Source organism: Hyaena hyaena, unplaced genomic scaffold, assembly GCF_003009895.1.
Source record: "Hyaena hyaena isolate Hyena2069 unplaced genomic scaffold, ASM300989v1 scaffold_33, whole genome shotgun sequence".
Lineage (NCBI taxonomy): Eukaryota > Metazoa > Chordata > Mammalia > Carnivora > Hyaenidae > Hyaena > Hyaena hyaena.
The window spans coordinates 2,131,282-2,153,393 of NW_024080666.1; the positions used below are offsets into that span (position 1 = coordinate 2,131,282).

Consider the following 22,112-nt stretch of genomic DNA (forward strand, 5'->3'; position numbering starts at 1 on the left):
CACCCTGTCTTTGGTATTTTGTTATGGGAGCCAAGCCGACTAACACAAAAGTGACATTTAACGCACCGATTTACTGGACACACTGTTTTCTAAGCCAGAGAGTAGGACTTGGAACAAATTTTAAGTGTGGACATGGGGTGAACCCCAAACATTTTGATTTGTGGACTGAAGGGAGGTGAAGGGTTGGGTAGGCGGCATACAGGGGACCCTCCAGTCTTGGGCACAAAGGCTGCTTCCATCTCCGGAAGCACTTTTGCGTTCACACCCCCACCTCAACCGACTGAGCCACCCAGGCGCCCCTCGGCATTGATTCACTTGATAATTTTTTATCTGTGAAAATCTGGAGGCTTCTTGGGCTGAGGTTAAATGTATCATTTTCCAATTAAAATTAATGAAAACATTTTTTTTTTTCATTGAAAAGCTTTCCCTACTGGCAGGGTTTTCAAGGGGAATTAAAGTTATTAAGTGAGAGACAGGTGTATAGTCTTTTGTTTCCACACAAATGGTAACGACAACACATTGTATGTTAGAAGTAGAAATTAGGATGCTTCCGGAGGGAAGTTTGATTATCTATTACAAGAGCCTCTAGTACATGTAAACTGCTGCACCTTGTAATTCCACTTGGTGGCAATTTATCAAAAGGAAATAATCAAAAGCCTTGCACGGGGATGTAGGCGCTAGCATGTGCATTGTGGAAGTGTTTAACAGTGAGAGAGTGAATGTGGAATGTTAAGAACATGGTGTTAAGACTTTACTCTGGTTGATGGAAGAAAGCACGTGTTGTCATACGTGTAGCATGGTGCTACTTTTTAAGGCAAATATTTGTATGCATAGAAAAATCTGGAAGGAAAAGCGCCTGGGTAGTTCAGGTGGTTAGGCATTAAACTCTCTATTTAAACTCAGGTCGTGATCTCATAGTTCTTTGTGGGATCGATCCTGCATTGGGCATCATGGAGCCGCCTTGGGGTTCTCTGTCTCTCCTTCTTTCTCTGCCCCTCCCTTGTGCTCTCTTTTTTCGTCTCTCGTGTGTGCTCTCTCTCAAAATAAATAAATTTTAAAAAAACTTTAAAAAAAGAAAAATCAGGAGGGAAACACATCAAAATACTAACAGTGTTTAACTCTGAGGGATGAGATGAGGAGTTTTCTTTTTTATTTGTGTTTTCTAAATGAGCATGAATTTATTTTTCTGAACTTTTATATTGTGAGATAATTACCGATTTGCGTGCACTCGTAGGAAATAATACAGAGAGATCTTCTGCATCCTCTACCCAGTTTCCTCCCATGGTAACATCTTGCAGAACGCTGGTACAAGACCACAATCAAGATTTTGACATTGATACAGTCAAGATACAGAACATTCCCATCACTGCAAGGATGCCTTCCTGTTGCCCTTTCATGGCCACACCTACTTCCCTTCCACCACCTCCTCTTGAGCCCCTGGCAATAACTAATCTGGTCTTCATTTCTACAATTTATCATCTCAAGAATGTTATATAAATGGAATCATACAGTATGTAACCCGATGGGATTGGCTTTTCTCACTCAGAATCATTCCCTGGAGATTCATCTAGGGCATTGCACGCATCCATAGTTTGTTCCTTCTTACTGCTGAGCAGTGTTCCATAGTGTGGATGTATTTGCCAGTTTAACCGTTTACTCGCCAAAAGGCATCTGGGTGGTTTCCAGGTATCGGCTACAAGGCACAAAGCTGCTACGAACATTTGTGTGTAGATTTTTGTAAGTTTTCATTTCTCTGGGATAAATGCCTGGGGATGCCATTACTATGTCATATGGCAGCCACTTAGTTTAAAAAGAGAACTATCGAGGGGCACCTGAGTGACTCTGTCGGTTAAGTGTCCGACTTCAGCTCAGGTCATGATCTCGCGGTCCATGAGTTTGAGCCCCGCGTCGGGCTCTGTGCTGACAGCTCAGAGCCTGAAGCCTGCTTCTGATTCTGTGTCTCCTTCTTTCTTAGCCCCTTCCCTGCTCAAGTTCTGTCTCTCTCCCTCTCTTTCTCTCAAGAATACATAAACATTACAATAAAAAAGAAAGAGAGAACTATTGAACTGTTTTCCAGAGAGATTGTACCACTTTACACTCCCACCAGCAACACACAAGCCGTTTTTAGTTGTTACTTCTCTGGATAATTTTCTAGCCCCATTCTGTCCCTTTTCTACGTTATAGATTCCGAGAACACGTATGTTAGATTTGCTGTTATGGACCCCCAGGTCCCAGAAGCTCAGTTTCCGGTTTTTTTTTTTTTTTTTTTTTTTTTTTTGGGTCTATTTCCTCTGTGTAGCTCAGATTGGATCATTTCTATTCTACCTTCCATTACACAGGTTCTTTCCCTTGTCCCTCCGTTCTGCTGTTGAACGCACGCACTGAGTTTTTAACTCTTAAGTTTCATTTGGTTCTTTGTTATAGCTTCTACTTCTTTGCCAAGACATAAATTTCATTTGTCTTAAGCACATTCCTAACTGTTCTTTTGAAGCATTTCCATGCTTGCTGCTTTATAATCATTTGTCAGAGAACTCTAATACTTCTGTTGTCTTGGTATTGGCGTCTATTGTCTTTTTCTACTCAGTTGAGGTCTTTCTGAGATTTCTGGTTGAAACCTGGACATCTTGGGTACTATGTTATGAGACTCTGCACTCATGGAGAACGGTTTTAGCTGGCTTCCTCTGACCTTGCTCCAGTAGTGGAGGGGGTGGCCGTGCCTCATGACTACCAGGTGGGGAGAAGAGGTCGATTTCCTACTGGGGCTTCTGTGACACCCCAAGGGAGGCCCCTTTCCTGCGGTGCAGGGTTGGGAGTTCTGGCTCCTCACACTGATGCCTCCCTGGCGAGGAGGAGGGGAAGGGTGCCTGCTGCTACTATCCCGTGGCCCCCCATTGATATGATGGGTGGCATGGAGCCTTGTTCCTGGTGGGTAAGGGTGGGGTTCTAAGCTCCCCATGTGGTCCCCACTGCCATATAGGGAGGGATGCTCAATGCCCCCCTTCCCCCCCATGGACGAGTCCTAACTCCTCATTCAGCCTCTCTGACACCACCCCAGTGGGGGATTTGGGTGCCTTTTAACCTGGTGACTGTGGACTCTTGGCTCTTCACTTGACCTTGGCTTGTGCAGGTCAGGGAGGAGCCCACATTTTGTTTCTGGGGGCTTTGCCTAGGGTAGAGCATTACTGTCCAAGAGTTTTCTGTCTTGCAAGGCTGCCCCTTTCCTGATCCTTTGGCTGGAGGGGGCAGGCTTTGGTTGGGGCTTTCTGGTCTGCCTGTGCCTACTGGCATTTCTGGGTTGTCAACTTCTCTAGCTCCAAGTCTGGGATCTGTGAGGCCAGGAAGAAAGCTCCAGTAAGTTACCACTGTGTCATTCCCCGGGGTGCCATGGTGCAAGCTGGTCTGCCTTCTCTCCATCGTTTGGAATCCTCTTATGTCTGTTTTTATATAGAATGTTCAGGGCTTCTGGTTGTCTGTATTTATTTTAATAATTTAAGAGTCATTGTACAAACATTTATAGAAGACTGGTATGTTGAACTGAGTCCGGCTGACCGTGTGTGCGCTGGGCCCTTCTCTTGAGACCTGCGTGGTACTTTTCATCCTTGCTGTCCAGGTTCAGTGTCCTTGGGTCTGAAGTACATACCTGGTACCAAAAGCCATGCTGCCCTGATACATGGGTGCAAGGGCCTAACAACTCTCACTGCTATCAGGATGCCTAAAGCTCTAGTTTTACTCCCCAATGGACTCATTATTATTTTTTTATTTCTTTTCTTTAATTTCAATTAAAACATTTTTCTAAACTTTTATTCATTTTTGAGAGACAGAGAGAGCAGGGGAGGGCCAGAGAGAAGGGAGATATAGAATCTGAAGCGGGCTCCAGGCTCTGAGCTGTCAGCACAGAGCCTGACATGAAGTTTGAATCCACAAACCATTAGATCATGACCTGAGCCAAAGCTGGATGCTCAACCAACTGAGCCACCCAGGGGCCCCTAACTTTAATTTTTTTTTAAAAGTTTATTTATTTATTTTGAGAGAGAGAGAGAGAGAGAAAGCATGGGTGGAGGAGGGGCCGGGAGAGAATCCCAAGCAGGCTCTGCACTGTCAGCACAGAGCCCGGTGCAGGGCTCGATCCCACGGACTGCAAGATCATGACCTGAGCCAAAGTCTGCTGCTTCACTGACTGAGCCACCCGGGTGCTCCCCTGGAATGGACTCATTCTAAAAACAGTAATCATCAATGCACCAATGCTTTAAGTCCTGGAAGACTGTCAATTTGCATTCACAGCAGGGCAGGGGTAGTGAGCACAGGCGCCCAGGGAAGTGTGGGGCCCCCTCAGCAAAGTGAGTCACTGAGTCAGTTCTTTCCAGGGATCACCAATTGGCCTTCAGACTGCCCAGACCTAAACCCAGATGCTGGAGACACAAGTCTGCTCAGAAGCCTGCGGCCTTCACCTGAGAATCACAGAGCGACCTACACTGGGAGAGCCCGCGGGAGAATTCCATGGCCCTCCACTCCTCAGGGAACCACACGCCTGTGACATTCTGTGAATCCCCCCAACTTTTAGTTTTCAATTACTTGCAAGAAATTCGCCCTTTTTCCTTCTACCCCCTTTGTTCTCTGAGTATGAGTAATTTTCAAGCCCAGAGAAGAACCTTGGAAATTCCCTGGCAAATAATGCTTGATTCTCATGACTTTTCCCACCCTTATTTAGAAAAACTGTGGTGCCTGCAGCTATGGCCCAAGGAATGCCCCCAAAGGATGGCTGACCAAGTCCTTCCCAGCAACTGTCCTGAAACGGTCTGGCTTCCTACTTGCCGTATCAGGGATCTCCCTCTCTCTGCCCAACATCCTCCCCCCACCCCCACCCCCCCGCCCCAAACCAAACCAAACCAAACCAAACCAAACCAAACCAAATCAAAACAAAACATTTCTCCACCTCAAGGAGGAAGGAGCTAATTTCTACATGGCTGGTGGTCAAGGGCTCAGAGAGAAATCTGCTAGGTCTTGCAGAGATTCCCCTGTTCTTGCTGGAAATTTTGGGGGGCCTGGAATCCTACGTCATTTTCGTTTGGAAGACCTTGGAGCCAGCCAGCTCTGCCAACAGAGCAATGACCAAGAATATCCAAGGAGTGGGGCATTTGGTGGGTGTTCTCAGACTCACTCTGCCTGGATGCCAGCTCCTCTGCACACACAGTGACACACACGTGTTGTCTGTGGGCAGGAGGGGAGGGCTGGGAGTCCCCCCTTAAGGCCCCCTCCTCACTGGGCCAGCAAGACCATTGGAGTCAAAAGAAAGAAGGCTGCTGATGTGGGGGTAGATGGCAAAGGATATTGGCTGGGTGGCCTCTGGGGGTAGCAGGGGGCAGGAAAGAGGTCAGATGCCATTGGAGGCAATGGGCATGAAGCCTTTCTCTTTCGTTTTTCCTCCTTCCTGTTCAAGGCTCCCATAATAGTTCTCACGGCCCCCAGTTGCTGGGACTAGTGTCTGTGTGCAGGCTGGTCAAGAGGCTCTCTTCCCATTTTACAGATAAGCCAACTGAAGCTCAGCGAGGTGAACTGCCCCACATCCTCAGGAGTGTGCCCAGCCTGACAGCTAGTCCAGCACCCTTTGCCACTTTCTGCCTGTCCCCTGTTTGCCCTCAGATCCAGCCCTTCAGGAGAGAAGGAAGGGCTTAACTGAGTTACCGCTGATAGCTGCTATGGCGATGGCCACATGAGGCCCACGTCCTTGGCGGGGGAAAGGGCTGAGTCCGAGCCACTGGAACAGACTGGGGGCTGGGCCTCTGTCCTCAACAGTGGAGACCCAGGCTTCCCTGCCCTGGCCATTCACAAACATTTGTCAGCGGTCGCTGGCTGAGCCGGCCCTGGGTTTCGTCGATACCTTCCTGTAGGTGCCAGCTGGCTGCTCACCACGAAACCTGTGGGTTTAGGTTTGGCCTGGCTGGGGATGAGCTCCTTTGGCTCCCAGGGGCCAGGGAGGGAAGCATTTGGTCTTGGATACACGTATGTGTAGATTCAGGTTTAGGGAACACAGCAGACATGCAGTTTTTTGCTCTGCGTGTGAAAGAAGGGGCAAAAATTCACCTCCCTCTCTGCTTATTATGCTCTAATCTCCCTGGGGAAGTTTTCTCTGGTGGTAGTGGTAGTGGGGAGAGGAATGGCTTAGGAGAGAAGATTAATATTCCATTTGTGCTACTGGTTAACACCTGCCGTTAGGGAAATAATGCCTTTTTTTTGGAGAATGGAAATTGTCAGGATGCTTCTCCCATCACTCATTTAGTGTATTCTTCTTTGGATTCTGAAATCAGATGTCTTGTTTCACTGTCAAGACTGCGCTTTTTTATTAAAAAAAATAAAGATGAAAAAAGTTCTCCACACCACAGCTGCATTTTGGGAGGTGGGTGTAGGGAGAAAAGACTTCAGATTTTGTTTTAAAGAATGATTCCAACAGCAGTCCAAATGCAGACAAACGTCTCTCTGTCCGTTTTTTATTTCATAATTGTTCCCAACTAGATATTCCGAGGGCCACTGACTTATTATGCTCACCACATAATTTGTAGGTCTGCTTAAAAATTTCTGAAAGCAAAATTCCTAGGGCGAGTGGTTTTAAAACTATGCCTGGGCTCATATTTCTTGCCTTCAGGAAAAGTGATGACTGCTTATTACTAGGTTAGGCGTCTCCATTCCTGCCCACCTACACACACCCTGCTGGGTCCCACCTTCCACGCCCCAGCCACAGGGGCAACGCGAGAGCAGATGTGAGCCGACAGGCGCAGGCCCAGGGCTCCTCTGCAGCTTAGCGCAGACCTGAGGGTCCTGGGAACCAAGGTCATGGCCACACACACACACACACACACGCCCGCCCCCATTTGCAAAAGACTGGGATGCCTCCCGAGGAAAAGCATAGGGGAACTTACTTCCCTCTTCAGGGAGTCCACAGAGGGAAGCACGCCACTGGCTTAACAAAGGGACCAGCATCACGGCGGCCTGTATTAAGTGAGCACCTACTATGCCCAAGCAGCTGGATGAGATGATGGTGACCTGCTGGGTCTGTCCTGTAGGACACTCTTTGACAGGCGTGTCTGGGAGACCGCAGCCAGCTCAGAGCCTGGCTGGGCCGCTCACGGCTTTGTGTCCGTTCCCAGCTGTGTCAGCCCCCACCCTCAGGGGCAGCTGCGAGGATTACGGAGAGAGGGCACAACACTTTCACAGACGAGAAAGCCAAGGTTCAGAGAGGCTGCCTTTTGCCCTTGGGCTGCCCAGCTAGTTAGTGCCGAAGCCTGTATGGAGCTCTGATCTGTGTCTCTGCTCTAAACACTACGTGGCCGGACGTTACAGTTACTTATCTGAGGGCTTCCTGCTGTCAGGATAGCGGGGTCCCTGCCCCAGCCTAGACACCCGAGGTCCCTGTACTTGCCAAGCTGCCATCCACATCATGGCAGTGAGAACAGCACAGAGCCAGCTGGCTCGCGGAGCGCCAGGCCTCCTCCCCACACTGGGTTCCCCGGATGGTCCCCGGAGGGGAGGGCCCACACGCTTCAGGAACACCCCTGCGGCCTTGGACGGCCGGGAAGCTCTAGTCCCTTCTCCAGCAGACTGTGGGGCTCTCCCGGTGCTCTGAAAATAATTCAAAGACTGAGGTTTCTGCCGGCCGAGGCCAAGGTTCACAGAAGAAGTTCGGTATTTCATGGCCCGGAGTGAAAAGCTTTGGAAAGCAAAGGTTCACCCGGTCAAGGGGATGCTCTGGAGTGGAAATGAGAGGGGCTGATCTGACTGCTACTCTGTGCCCTGAAGGCAGAGGAGAGACTTTTCCAGTTAACAGAGGGCACGAACAAATGACCGAGGAGAGGCAAAGGCGGTTCATGGAATCCTTCATTAATTAACCATGTCCTGAGATTCTGCTCTACCTGGAGGTTAATCGGAGGTGTCACTGGACTTGCCCCAAGGCCACAGAGCTCCTGGAACATTCTGAGGGGAGCTGGGTCTGTGGGAGACCAAAGCTGTTCCACGGTCCCTCCGGAGTATCTCAACACCTCCCCTAATGCCATCTGGGCTCCAAGCGGCCTTCCTCAGCTCCCCGAAGGCCCCCTCTTCAGGCTCCTAATGTGATTACAGCCTGACACCCTCGTCTATGCCATTGAATGGCCTCGTGTGTTCTTGAATGGCCTTAAGAGCATCTACTTCCTTCAGATGGGGCAGATCCTTCTCCAAATCTCCCTTGGGAGATGGGTTGAGGGGCGGATGCTGGGCAGTGATTCATGCTTCCAGTGAGCCCCACAATGTGCCGGACCCTGGGGACACAGTGATGACCCTGGCCCTGGGTTATTTCCTCATGGAACTTAGGATCCATTTGGAGAGACAGACACTAATCCAATAATTACAGAAACAGTATCCGGCTACACCCAGGGCCATGAATCACCAAGGAAAGGAAGCACAGAATAGCACAGGGGTCCATGACACTCTGGTCCTGGGGGCAGGACAACTTCATAATTTGTGGGACCAAGTGCAAAATGAAAACGTGGGCCTCTTGTTCAGAAACAAAGAATTTCAAGCTGACCACGGCAGAATGTTAAACCCAGTGCAGCCCTTCTGAGCCCCGTCCAGAGCGGCCCTGAAGAACGGGGCAGGAATTGAGATGATGCGGGCATAGAGTCAAAGTAATAAACACACGCTAACATGTATGAAGCACTGACCTTGTGCCAGGCACGGCTTTCACTTAGCCCTAAGAAGGAGGGACTATCACTAACCCCATTTTACAGAGAGGTCATGAGGCACAGAGAAAGTAAGTACTTGGTCTAAGGCCACACAGCTTGCAGGAGGCAGAGCCTGGGTTTGAATTTAGGTAGTTTGACCTCAGAATGTGTACCCTCAACCACTACGCTTTCTTGGTTTATGGACTCGAGGCCTGTTGCAGGGTCCTAAGGACCCGGGGCAGACTGCACCACTGCTGAGCCACTGAAATCCAAATCCAAATCCAGAGGATCCCAGGCCTTGGCTGAAGCCAGTGGGGGAAGGGACTGGGCTGGCAGTGTGTGGCGGAAACAGGGCGAGATATGCAGAAGCAAAGGCCAAAGCCTGAGCCGGAGGCCACTGGGAACACGGATGCTGAGGCCCGCGGGAGGGGAAGCCTGGGAGGGCTCTGGACGGAGCCCCGAGTCGAGGTTTGGAAATCCGGCTTCCAGCCTTGGCTCCACTGGGTCTGGGGAAAACCACAGAAGCCACGTGTGGCCCTTGGGTTTCCATCTGTGCTGGGAACAATCCTTTCCCCACAGTCTGCTAGTTCCCGTGGCTGGGAGGTTGAGTTTTCGGGGTGGCTCTCTGGCTTCACTGCTGGAGCCTGGGGGAGGGAAGCAGGAGCTGCAGGCTCTGGCTACCTTCCTACGTCTTGGGGCAGCACAGAAGGCAGGGGAGGAGTGGTGTTCATTGAGAGTATTAGCGGGGGGACCCTGAGTCTCACTCAGTTGCTCAGGCATTTCTGAGGTGTCCCTCCCAACACCCCCGGTAATCCAGGGCTCTTGGCCAACCTCCCGGTCACCTCTGGCAAACCAGCTGATTCCTCGCGTCTCAACATTCCCATCTGTAGAATGGGAATACCAAAACCCCACTCGAGGTGTTCCTTTAGGTGAATTCTCACCTTGTCTGCATTCCTGCCTGGGGTCACAAGGCCGGTCAGAAATTAGAATGCCATCAAGGCCAAGAGAGCATTTGGGGAACAAAGGCACATTATAAATATGAGGTATTATTTTTGTTCCAGGGTGCATCAGGCATTCCAAGAATCCTTGGCCTCACACGTTCTTTGGTAGTGTGATGTCATGGGAAGGGCACGCGGCTGTCCCTGGCAGAGCATTTCCAGAAGGCGGCCCTCGCCCTTCTGTCCTGCCCCGCCGAGCCCCCGCAGTCTCTCAGGTCTGCCCGTGGACCCTCAGTGCAGCCCGCTGGCGAGCCCGGGCATCCCCCGGGCCACGTGTCCACCCTGGGCGCTCACTCAGAGGCTGGCAGACATTAGCTGGGGATGCTGGTTAAGGGTCACCTGGGACGCTCCATTTTCCAGCTCTAACTACCTGTGGCGAAACTGGCCCGATCATGTGAATCAACACCAGGAAGCAAAATCTGGCTACAGCCACCTCTTTGGAGCCTTGAGAGTCTGCCAGCTTCCACTTGCTTTTCCTAATGAGCTGAGGAGGCCCAGCGGCGGGTGTGAACTTGCACCGTGTACCTTTGTCCACAGCCCTTCAATGCCTGGAGTACAGAAGGTACTCCACACAGACGTTTCCAAGGCCAACATCCTGTTGGAGTTTAAAGTATGGACGCAGGAGCCAGCCCCCCAGAGCTCAGATCCTAGCTCTGTCCTTCCGGCTGTGCAACCTTGGGCAAGTTCTTTAACCTCTCTGGGCCTTAGCTTCTTGATCCTTAAAATGGGGACAAACAAGCTATCCACCTCCTGAGGTTCCCGGGCGTTTTGAAGGGGCTGGGGTGGTATATTAATGTTAGCTTGTAACAATGATATGTTGGGAGTTTTCCAAGTAGCACAAATCCATCAGACAGAAGTGAGGAGCCTGAACACACCCATAGTTCAAGTGGGAGAGCTGAGGTTTGGGGGGAGGGGAAAGGCTGTTACAAGTGTTAGGAATCAAGGAAGAAGCCCCAACATGTCCAGCTTCTGGCTTTTTCTCCCATTCTGGCCTCTAAGGGCTATGTCCTGGGCATGGTTTCTCAGGATCGAATTCCTCATCACCGAATACACTGTCATCCCAAGAGAGGCACCGCCCAAAGGGTCCCCACAGGCCTGGGGGCCGCCTCCGGGAGCTTCTTTCACGTCCAGGCTAATGCCTGGCCATCAGCGTCCACCACGGCTGGTTCCACACAGCCCCGCTTACTCCACATGTTGACTTCAGAGTACATTTGGAACCAGCCTGACTTCATGGCCATCTCCCCATCTCCAGGAGGGCTGTGGAACAGCCGTCAAACTGCAACAGGTAGGATCCAGGAAGGAGGAGGAAGAGAAAGTCTCCTAAGAGTTTTTAAATCCCTGTTGTGACCAACTGCTGAGCCCTTCTAAACCATGGGGAAGGAAGCCAGAGACACAGCCTGAGTGCCCTTAATGAAGAAACTTCCTCACAGGGAGAGCTGCCCCACAAGAAAGGGGGTTCCCTGGGAATGTAGTGAGCTCCCTGTCACAAGAGGCATCCAATTACTGACCAACAGCTATGGAGAGCTCCTCTCCCGAACCTGCCATTTTTGCAATTAAGCACCTCCTCCAGGAAGCCCTTCTGGGTCTCAGCAGTCATCCCAGGAGTCCTCACTTAGAGAGGCAGCATGGTTCAGTGACAACTTGGGAACAGGACATACTGGATATACCCTGATTTTGCCCACATCTAGCCAGGTGGTCTCAGACACATTGCCTAACCTCTCTGCCCCGCAGTTGCTTTATCAATCAAGTGACCGGAAAATAAGAGAGAGGTGGAGCTGAAAGTGATGATCACAGGGCTGGATGAGAAACCTTGCCCGTTCTCCCTCTGCCTCAGCCAGCCTGGGAGGCGCTGGGTCAGGTGAAGGAAGGTGGTTCCATCATGGGAAGCAGAGCTGGCCAGGGCAGTCCCTGAGCTGGTTTGGCTTTATGGCTACAGAGCACCCCTGAGCTTCTGGGCTCTCCTGGGAAACACCACCGGCTGCCTGCCCACCTCACTCCATCAGCTGCACATAATGGCCAGCCTCCCGGGACATCCTCCTCCCTCACAATTCATTACTGACAGGTCGGCTCCGTCCCTGAAGGGCTGTTTTTCCATCCCGGAAGGAGAGGGAATATGGAATGGAGTGAGCTGGAGTAGGGACTCCCTCTGGCCCCATTTTTCAGCCAGGGTTGGAGGAACTGACAAGTCCATGGCCAGACGTTATAGCAGAGGGAGAGCCACTCAACAGCTTCACGCACATCACTGACCCCAACCCCCACCCGGCTGTGTGCGGACACAGCTGCCTGGCAGATGGGTTCTTGCGCTAGGATGTTTCAGAGCACAAGGTACTCAAAGCAGGGTGCTGGCTGCCTTCATGTTAAGCCCTACCCGCCAGCATTCGGTGCACATATCTGGGGACCTTGAGACGGCTGATGAGAACTTACTCTCCTGAGCTCCCAAATGGGAGGTATCTTGAGGCTTCCAGTAGTGAGGTTAAAATCAGAGACTCTCCCTGACAGCAGAAAGACAACCAGCAAAATGAGAAGGAATGATGGAATTAGGAAATCATTTGGCAACCATCAGAATACTAATCGTTTCAGGCAAGAATCATCACTGGAGGCGAGTGGGTGAAAGTCCGAGGAAAAAGAGAATATTGGCATCATCTCAAAGTATCTCCCCACAAGCTACTTCTTAATTACAAAGGGAAAAACTCCGTGACTTTCCAGTGGAGAAACTTGGCAGACGCTGCCTTTAACCAAGTCATCAAAGTGAACACTGAGAGTCAGGGAACAGCAGGATGGCCCCGATCTCCTGATATGATGCCCTCAGAGAACACGGCATCACTCATGTGATGGAACCTGAGGAAATACCAGAGAAATCCCAACTGAGAAAACTTCTACAAAAATAACTGGCCGGTCTTTAAAAAAAAAGTCAATGCCATGAAATACAAAGACTTGGGAACTGTCCCCAGATTAAAAGAAACTAAAGAGACGTGACAACTGAATATGAGCCAGGATCTAGGATCACTGGAGAGAAAGAAGCAAGGGCTGTGGACAATAACATCCAGTCTATGTCAGTTTCCTGACTTTTATCTTTGGACCGTGGCCATGGAGGAGAACGTCTTTACAAAGAAACACACTGTGAAGTGTAAAGAGGCATCGTTTTGGCAACTCTCTCTCAAGCGGGTCAGGAAAAAAAAAAAAGTAGACGAGGGAGAGGAAAAGAAAGCAAATGTGGTAAAATGTTAATGTCTGAGTGAAAACTATATGAAACTTCTCTCTGCGGTTCTTGCCACTTTTCTGAATCTTAAATTTTGTCAAAGTAAAAGTTTTAAGAATGAGTAGGATTTGGTTAGAAGGGGAGAAGTGGAGAGGTCATTCTGGAACAAATAAGGGACTCAGCAAAAGCAAGGTGGCAATTTTTCTTGTCAGTTGCATAGTAGCAACCCCAGAGGGTAACAAATAAAATACAATGAAATTGACCACAAAGAAGGCTACCCAGCACAGGTAGAGACCCCTCACCATAAGAATGGACCCACTGCAGGGGAACAGAGAGCTCACTGCATTTGTGTTCTTGAGACCCAGAAGTCCTTAATGGAAGTCAAGCATCTGGGCACAGTCTTGAAGGACAGCCAAACTTCTACATCCTAGAGGACATGGGCCTGGATGAACCCCGTGAAGCATCAAAAACAAGTCCATTGGCCCTTTTGGATAAACCTGCAGGGCTGAGCTTCCCAAAGCAAGACTCTGATCCCCGAGGCGGGCCTGTATGTCACCCGCCAGGAGACCCAGCCCCTCGATGAATGGAAAAAAGGGTGTATTTTTATTCTTCTTCTTTTTACACCTGTGGAAACTAAGGCAGTTTTAATGGGCTGGCCACAGCCTTGCTCAGCTTTTTAGTTTTGAGCACTCCTCTCCTGGTGATCTATCATCTTGCAAACACCCTTAGAAGCTTAAAGCATATTTTGTTATTTCTCACACTGTACGATAAAAAAGGTATTTTACATAAAACATTCTTTGGGATGCCCGGGTGGCTCAGTCCGTCAGGTGTCTGACTTCACCTCGGGTCATGATCTCATGGTTTGTGGGTTCGAGCCGCGCGTTGGGCTCTGTGCTGACAGCTCGGAGCCTGGAGCCTGCTTCAGACTCCGCGTCTCCCTCTCTCTCTCTGCCCCTCCCTCCTCCACTCACGCTCTGTCTCTCTCTCTCTCAAAAATAAATAAACATTAGGGGTGCCTGGGTGGCGTAGTCAGTTAAGCATCCGACTTTCGCTTAGGTCATGATCTCGTGGTTCGTGGGTTCAAGCCCCACGTTGGGCTCTATGCTGACTGCCAGCTCAGAGCCTGGAGCCTCAGAGTCTGTGACTCCCTCTCTCTCTGACCCTCTCCTGCTCACACTGTCTCTCTCTCTCTCTCCTAGAAATAAATAAAACATTAAAAAAAATTAAAGTAAAAAAACATTAAACAAATTTAAAACATGGTTTTTATATTAATATGTTATTGGGAGTAAATTATAAGGCTCAGGTTTAAATATGATTTTTAATAACACCCGTGAATAAAGGCAAAATCTGACCTCCTCCCACTTTGCGAGTGATGCCTTTCTCTTTCCGTTTTTGTAAATGAGTTATGAAAGCAAAGGCATGAGTTTCTACAAAGAAGTTTCAAGATAACATAGCATTTTGAACCATTACATTGTGCTTTGACACCAGGTACACACTAACATGTAGGCTCGCATCTGACTCCACAAGCCAGAAAAAGAAACAAAAGGCAAAGCCCGATCTCATGGCCCACTGTTTGGGATTCTTGAATTTTACGTTTGTTCGTTTAAAATAAAAGCCAGCTGGTTTGTTGTTGTAATTGGCTTGCTTTCTTCTAAATGGCGAGACTGGAGAAGTTTCAGGAAATTTTCACTTGCTATCACTTCTGTGTCAGTAGAAGGCCAAGAGCACGGAGGGTCTCGATGCCCCGCTCCCCAGGAACAGCGTCGGGTGCTGGCCGAGCTGAGTCTGTGTGGCTCAGAGACTCGGGCCACGTGAACGGGACTCCGATTTGGGCCGAGCACCCGAAGCAAATGTGCAGAATTATTACCACTTGTTTGTTCCTCATGAACCAGTCTTCTAATAGCAGTGTTCTTTAATGCTTCCTGCCTTTAACCAACTGTCCATTATGGGTAAAAGTTAAATATTTGGCTAAGAATAAAAATAATTTCCAACTGCGTAATGGTCAAAACCACCAAAGTGGCTCACGGGGTTGCTGAGTGATGGACTGGCTGGGGGCTGAGTCTTGGGAGCGCTTCTCTGTCCGTTACGCGGGGTGCTCACGCCGTACCCACAGGCAGGGTCTCACGCTGCGCAGTTTCGCCGTTGGGGCGAAAAGATACCCCCGGCATGGAGGTAAGAGCCTGACTCTGGAGCCTGCCAGGACTGGGTTCAAACCAGGGCCAAGTCCCCTCCCAGCTGTGCTCCCTCCGGGAAGCTCTTATTGGCTTTTGCCTTAGTTTCCCATTTGTAAAACAGGAGAGTGATGATAAGGGGTGCTGCCTAAGGTCTGATGGTTAAATAAGCTTCACTTGGCCCCATGCCTGGCCCAGAGTGAGGGCTGGAGAGGAAGCCCCCACCACTGCTGCAGTAGCTTCATTCAGGAGACAGGTCGGGACTCTGGGTCCTGGGTGGGAAGCTGGGAGGTTGGAGCCAGAAGACGCCCCCCGCTGCACCCACGGGGTTCCATGGTAAGCCTGGCCTCTTCCACGTGACCTCAGGCTTGCAGTTCCCGTGTGGAGTATGGAGAAGGGTCTGGATTCTCTGGCTGGCCCTGGGCAAGTCTCAAAGCCTTAAAACCCACTGGAGGTCTGAGCACTGTGCTGTAAGCTGCCTGTCTCCCTCATCCCTGACCCCATCCACTGCCTCACTGGAACTTCCTCCCCTCCCCCCCGGTCTCATGTGCACCCCAATGAGGGCTCTATTCTGGTCACTTGGCCCGTGGCGAATGCCGTCTGTCCCTAGAACCTCCCCCTGGGGTTGACGGTAAGGATCTCCATGCTTAGAGCCTGTGTGCACAGCTCATTCCTGGAGGAGGGTGGGGTCACTACAGGAAGTATCAAGACCCGCTGGAAACGGATGGTGAGGTTCTCACTGTGGGGCCGTAGAAAACGGTTTCTGAGATGGAGGAGGAGGACGGTGTCTCAGAGGCCAAGGCACCAGGCCTCAGGGGCTTTGGTCCCAGGAGAATTCACTGGCTCTCTGTCCCCTGCAGGGGTGAGCTTGGCCTGAGGGCAGGTGAGGAGGAGGTGAGGGGGGCAGAAGGGTCGAATCTCTCAGTACAGCTCAGCCAGGCCATTCTTTTCAAGTGTGAAACCAAAGTGGGCCTCTAATTAGTGGCCATGGTCAGAAGGGGGTGTGACGTGGTTGAGGGGCAGGTGGGGGCCCTGTGGCCAAGGAGCTATGGGGCCGGGCTGAGTGGGATTCATATTCTCATTCCTGGTGGCACCTAAGATGCACTGATAACCCACTTCCTGGAGACACATAACAAAGGAAAGGGAGAGGGCACAGCAGCCAGTGGGGTCCCTTGGGCTCCACTTGAGCTCTGGGGCTGCCAGCTGTGTGGCCCTGGGCTAGCAAAAATACCTCTCTGGGCCCCTACTTTTTTCTAATAATAATACCAGCAACAACAACCATGACAAGGAACGGCACTCGATTGGTACTTTCTAGGTCCAAGGCACAAACGAGCTTATTCAATCACCCCCACGGCCCCACGGGGGAGAGGGCAATGTTACTATCCTCCTTTCACAGCTGACAAGCCAGGCCTGCAGAGGTTAAGCCACTTGCCTCGGTCACACAGCTAGAGGGCAGGGAGTTGGGCAGAGCCCATGCTATCTTTCCAGACCTGGTAGAGGGGCTGGAGGAGCTTGAGAGCCTGATTTCTACAGACCCGTTAAGCTCACACATTGTAATATTTCTACAACCTGTTAGTAAGTTTTTAATGGTCTGTTCTTGGCAGCGTCCGGATTCCAATGAACTGACCACCGAGGGAGAGAGGTGTAGGGAGCACGGCCCACTCCTTCTGGAGCCAGAGCTGGTCTGCTCTCTGGGGACACACAGGAACAGCCAAGGCAGGCCAAGGGCAATGACCTGAGTAGCCACAACTCCCCGAGCGGTGGCTGCAAAGCCCTTCTTCCTCCCCAGCATCCGGCACAAGAACCACGGGGAAACGGAGGAACAACCAGCTTGACCCTGCAGGGCGGAGCCTTGGAAGACCTCTTCGCAGAAAGTGTCTCAGGAGCCACTCTGCATTGAGGGTGAGATTTCTAAGAGGGTGATGAGCAGGAAGGGCTGGGCACGGGCAGAGCTGGGATAGCGGTCTGGCTGACTGTGACACAGGGCACATGGGCAGTGAGGGTGGGGTGATGGGAAGAGATTCTGGAAAGTTCGGTCAGGGCCAGGTTTTGAGGCTCTTGTGCTGATGGTAGGGGAAGAGCAGGAACCGTGGCTCTGGCTGGAGTGAGGCTTGTCTAAGCCTAGAAGCTGGATAGTCAGAGCGAGGTCAGGTACGGAGCCTCAGTGAAAAAGCCAGCGAGAGGCTGGATCACTGGCAGCCGAGGGAGGTCGTGAAAAGCTGAGCCAAGAGACTAAGACGGGGAGCTGTCGTAAGGAGGACCCTCCAGCGGCCTGCTTGAATTCAGGCCCTGACCCTGGCTCTGTCTTGCTTTGTGACCTAGGCAAATTATGTCACCTCTCTGTGTCTCCATTTCTTCACTAGTAAAATGTGGATATAATGGTACCCACCTTAAAGGGTGGATGTACTATGTGTACTGATAACTGTAGAGCCCTTCAAACACCGAACATGCTCTCTAAGAATTTACTAAGTGTGATGGGTACGCCTGTTGGCCTTCTGGCACATGAGCAGGAAGCAGTCTGGGCCACCTGAGATGGCCGGGCAGACATCTGGGATGTGGGGACGGGCAGGAGGTAGCAGGTGAGGGAGCAGGCGGGAGCCTAGATTCCAATTATCAGCACCACTCTTCTCCCACAGTTCCTTATGGAAGGATTAACAAAAGGCATCTGTGAACTGTGAAACCATAACTCTTTACAGTGCAGCACCCTCCACGGGCCTCTGAGCTTTCAGGGGCCAAGCCAATGCCTGCTCTTTGCCAGGCCGCCATTTTGGAATGTCACCCATTCAGTATGGGTACAGCACCCATACCAGGGATGCACCCCATCTCCTGTGAGTGGTGGTGACTGCAAAGATGAAAAGACCTGAGGGGGTCAGAAAGGTTATTCCACAGGCCAAAGAGTAAAGAGGGGTGAGCCAAGGTCAGAGCAGGGGGGCCATGCCTACAGGCCCAAGGCCCATCAAGCCAAAGTCTGCCCCTTCTGAAGGTGTCACGGGCCAAAGTGAGTGAGCGTGCTCACTGGGCTCCCAGCTCCGGACGCCTCGGCTTCCTCTAACAACCCACTTTGGCCTTTACTAACTCTCCTCACAAGGCCCTCTGGCCTATTTCAAAGGCTCCTTAAGCCAGGGGGAGTCATGTCCATAGGACTGATTTGGGGGAAGGCGAGTAGTAATTAGTACCATCCTGGTGATGACATTCAAGGAATTTCAATGTCACATGTCCAGACATGGGAGGGGCCTCAGAGACAGGGTGACCCAGGTTTGCCTGAGACCGAGGATTTCCAGGGACACAGGACTTCCTGTGCTGAAACTGGGACTGTCCAGGGAAAACGGACAGCTTCCCCCATCCCTAGAGATCAGTGACTCAGTTCCCTTCGTTTGGTCAGTCAATCAACGGAGGCTCCAAAGATGAGGTGGCCTGATCAAGCTCCTGCACGGACTCAGGTAGAGAGACGGTCCACCCAGGCCCTGACGCCCAGCCCAGCACTCTTCCCACCACACTGTCATGACCCGAGTAAAGAGGACACAGGGTGGGCAACATCTGGGAGTGCCCAACCCTCATCTAAACTGAAGGTCGAGTCAGGAAGGCAAGTCCAGCACCCCACACACTCAAAGCTCACCCGTCACCAGACACCATGCAGAGGAAGCACCTAATGACACGTCAAGGATCCTGTTTTGTGATGTTGTGACTTGAACTGAACTTCACGTCCCAAGAGGGACCTGCACATGGGCCACCATGACCTGCCTCTAGGGTCTTGCCTGAGGCTTAATGTCCATCACCACTGCCCGTCCGCTGTCCAGCTGCTGCTCAATGATCCGGGCCTGAGCCTTCCTAACAAAGGGCCCAGAGTGGATGGTGGAAAGTGACGTTTCTTTCTGCTTCAAATCTGGACGCTGATGCTAGTCTCTCTTGGGTTGTCCAACAGACTTATTTCTGGGCCATGGCAGGGAGACCTACAGGAGGAGAGGTATCTGGCAGGCCTGTAACGGAGCTGCTAGAAGGCTCCTAGGGGATAGAGTAAGCAACCTAGGGCAGGCTGGCTACCTCCTTGTCTTCATTACTCAGTATTTACTAAGGATCTACTATGTGCCAGGTGCTGGGGATATGGTTGGGAGCAATCTGACAAAGAGCCCTGCTCTCCTGGACCTCACCTTCTGGTGGGGAGAAAGAGATAACACACAGAGGAAATGTATCATGCAGACCATTAGAAGGTGTGAAGTTCTACGGAGAACATGAAGCCAGGAAGGAGGACTGGGGGTGCTGGAAGCATATGGGAAGAGGCTGCACCTTCAGATACAGTGGGCAAGCCAGGTCTCGCCAAAATGGTGCCACTGGGCAAAGATGTGAGGGAGGAGTCATGTAAATATCTGGGAGAGGAGCAATCCAGGTAGCGGGGACAGCAAGTGCAAAGGCCTTGAGGTAGGAGCTTGCTGGCATGCTCAAAGCCCAGCAGAGCGTCACGGGTAGCTGGAATGTGGAGTGTGAGGGGGATGGTAGATGACGGGGTCAGAGGTCATGGGAACCAGGTCATCTGGAGCCTTGTAGACCACTGAAAGGGTTTTGGTCCTTACTTTATGTGAAATAGGGATCTACTGGAGGATTCTTAATAAAGAAATGACATCTAAAAACGCAGAATTTGGGAGGCCAATGAGATTATAAGAATAATCCAGGTGAGCGCCAATGATGCCCTGGGCCAGGGAGGCAGGAGTAGAGACGGTGGGAGGTGGGTGAATTCTGGAATGGTTCTGAAGGTAGGACAGGTAGGAATTGCAAAGGCGTCACGTGTAGGTAGGAGAAGGGGAGAAGTCTGGAAGGTACTTGGTCTCTGATGCTGTAAGGGTGGAGGTGTGTTACTACCTGAGACAGGGAGATGGGGGTGGGGTGGGGGTAGTACCAGCTTGGGGAAGGCAGAAGCTCGCTCTTGGATATGTTGAGTTTGAGAAGTTTATCAGACACCCACTCCAAGATGTTGAGGAGGTCAGAGGATCCAGAAGGCTGAAGCTCAAGGCCACGGCTGCCAAGGGAGCTGGCCGGAGATGTTGGCTCAGGAAGCATGCCTACTCTCTCAGGCTCAGCAGAAAGGTTTATTTTTATTTCAGTTTAATTTTTATTTATAATGATGTAAAATATTTACACCGTTCCAAAGTCAAGTCTGCAAAATAAGGAAGTAGCTTCTACTTCTCTCCTCCTTTTGCCTCTGTAAATCGTCATTTTATTGGTTTTACGGTTTATCTATCCATTCACTCTCTTTAACAGAGGTGAATATGAACATATACTTGTATCTGTCTGCTTTTTCAGGGAGAAACGCAAGCATACTACCTTTACTTTTTTCACTTTGCTTTTTTCCCTATTATTTTAAGGTTATTCATTTCTCTCTGCTTTTTGTTCTCAGGAGGGCGTTTCCCTCCACATTTTAGTTGCTTCTTAGAAATGTCTGCACCATGGTGGTTCAAGTCTAGCAAGTACCACCACTCTGAGTCAGGGGCAAACGGTCCCTAGGTTTCCATGTGTAGCAGTTCACAACAGAACCTGCAGTTTCTTCCTATTTTGAGCTTCTAGAACTCCCTGGTTCTTACAATGGGCATCACGGGGCCTTGTAATATGCTAGAAGAAGTCTCAGAGCAGGAGCTGGGGACTCAGGTTATGCCCGGCTCTGCCAACGTCAAGTGTTTGGCCTTGGGGAGCCCTGCTCTTGTGGCGAGATGAGGAACCTGGGCAAGATATTCTCCAGGGGTCTTGGAGTAGACACTCTGGTTCTCTAAGAGGACAGGCGGAGGCTGACCCGAATCTGCAAAGTCATCTTGCGGGAAGGTACAGACAAGGGTTCTGTCACATTACTGCCTCGGCCCCCTCACTGGCTTTTCTGTGCCTGGGTGACCCGGATGCTGGGTCGCAGGGACAGCACTGTGGGCAGGAGGTGGGGGTGTGCTTACAAAGCAGGGGGTCAGCAGGGCTGGCCAGCCAGGTGGTACAGGCAGGAGGGCAGAGGGCTGGATGCTCCCCCAGGAATACAGAGGCTGAGCCCCCATGGCTGGCAGGCCTGATAGGAAGTCCCTCCACTCTTCCCACCTGAGGCTCGCCTGGTGCCACCTTCCCCAGGAGGGAGGCCTCACTGGCCATGGCACTGCAGATCCAGAAAGTTTCTGCAGCACGAACGCTTCTTTTATTCTTTCTTCCACGGAGGAAATTTCAGATCTGCAGCCACCCACCCTTTATGTTTTTCCTTCTCCCCACACTCCCAAACACAACTCACACATGCAAAGGTGAGAGGCCAGGAAAGGAGTACGCCAAAAGGAAGAGTCACTGGACCAAACAGAAAGAGCAAATCTACGAGCCGTCCCAAAGTGGCAGCCTGGGTGGGTCTTGCCATGCAGCGGTGCCTCGTGGGCTCCGGCTCAACCTCCTCTCCCACCTTCCGTCCACGGCCCCAACTTCCGCTCACTGCAGCTACAGGCAAGGAGGGCCCCAAAACCCTGGGGACACGGTGGGATCGGCCGGGTGGTCCTGGAGCATGCCGAGAGCAGGCGGACTGCAACGCCTGGAGAGGCGCCGGCACCCATCCAATGCCCTTCACCTTTCCAATCCCAGATGTCAACTCCATAATCACCCGGCTCATTAACTGTCCGGGCTGTGCGGACAGGAACATGGGCGAGGAATCTGCTTTCTGCACTGACCGGGTCCTGACTCAGTGTATCTTGGAAGGAAGACGAGGAGGTCTGAATGCTCCCACCCGGGGGCAGCTTGGTAATTGCAGGTTTTCATAACACTCCAGGAAGGAACGCTTGCCGCTCTGGAGAAACTGGGGAAAGGCTTCGTGGCAACCGTTCCCAGGAATGAGTCCATCCTAACCGCCGGACCACCCTGGCGTGCCCTTTCCAACTCCTCCGCTTCCTCTGACATACAGGAGAACAAGCAGCCCAGCCTTCCCCCCCGGGACCGTCCGTTCCCCCCTCCACAAGCACGCATGAGGGGTATTCTGCTGCAGCCCCAGGCATACAGGCCGGAGCTCCTGGAGTGGAGAGCGCCTGCATTGGGAGCACCTACCCCCTCTAACCAG

General features: G+C 51.3%; 1 protein-coding gene across 2 annotated transcripts in view; it reads right to left on the bottom strand.

Moving 5' to 3' along the window:
- Positions 1-22,112, bottom strand: part of CTIF (cap binding complex dependent translation initiation factor) — a 300,249-nt gene that overhangs the window by 94,834 nt on the left and 183,303 nt on the right. The gene's annotated exons all lie outside the window — the stretch shown is intronic.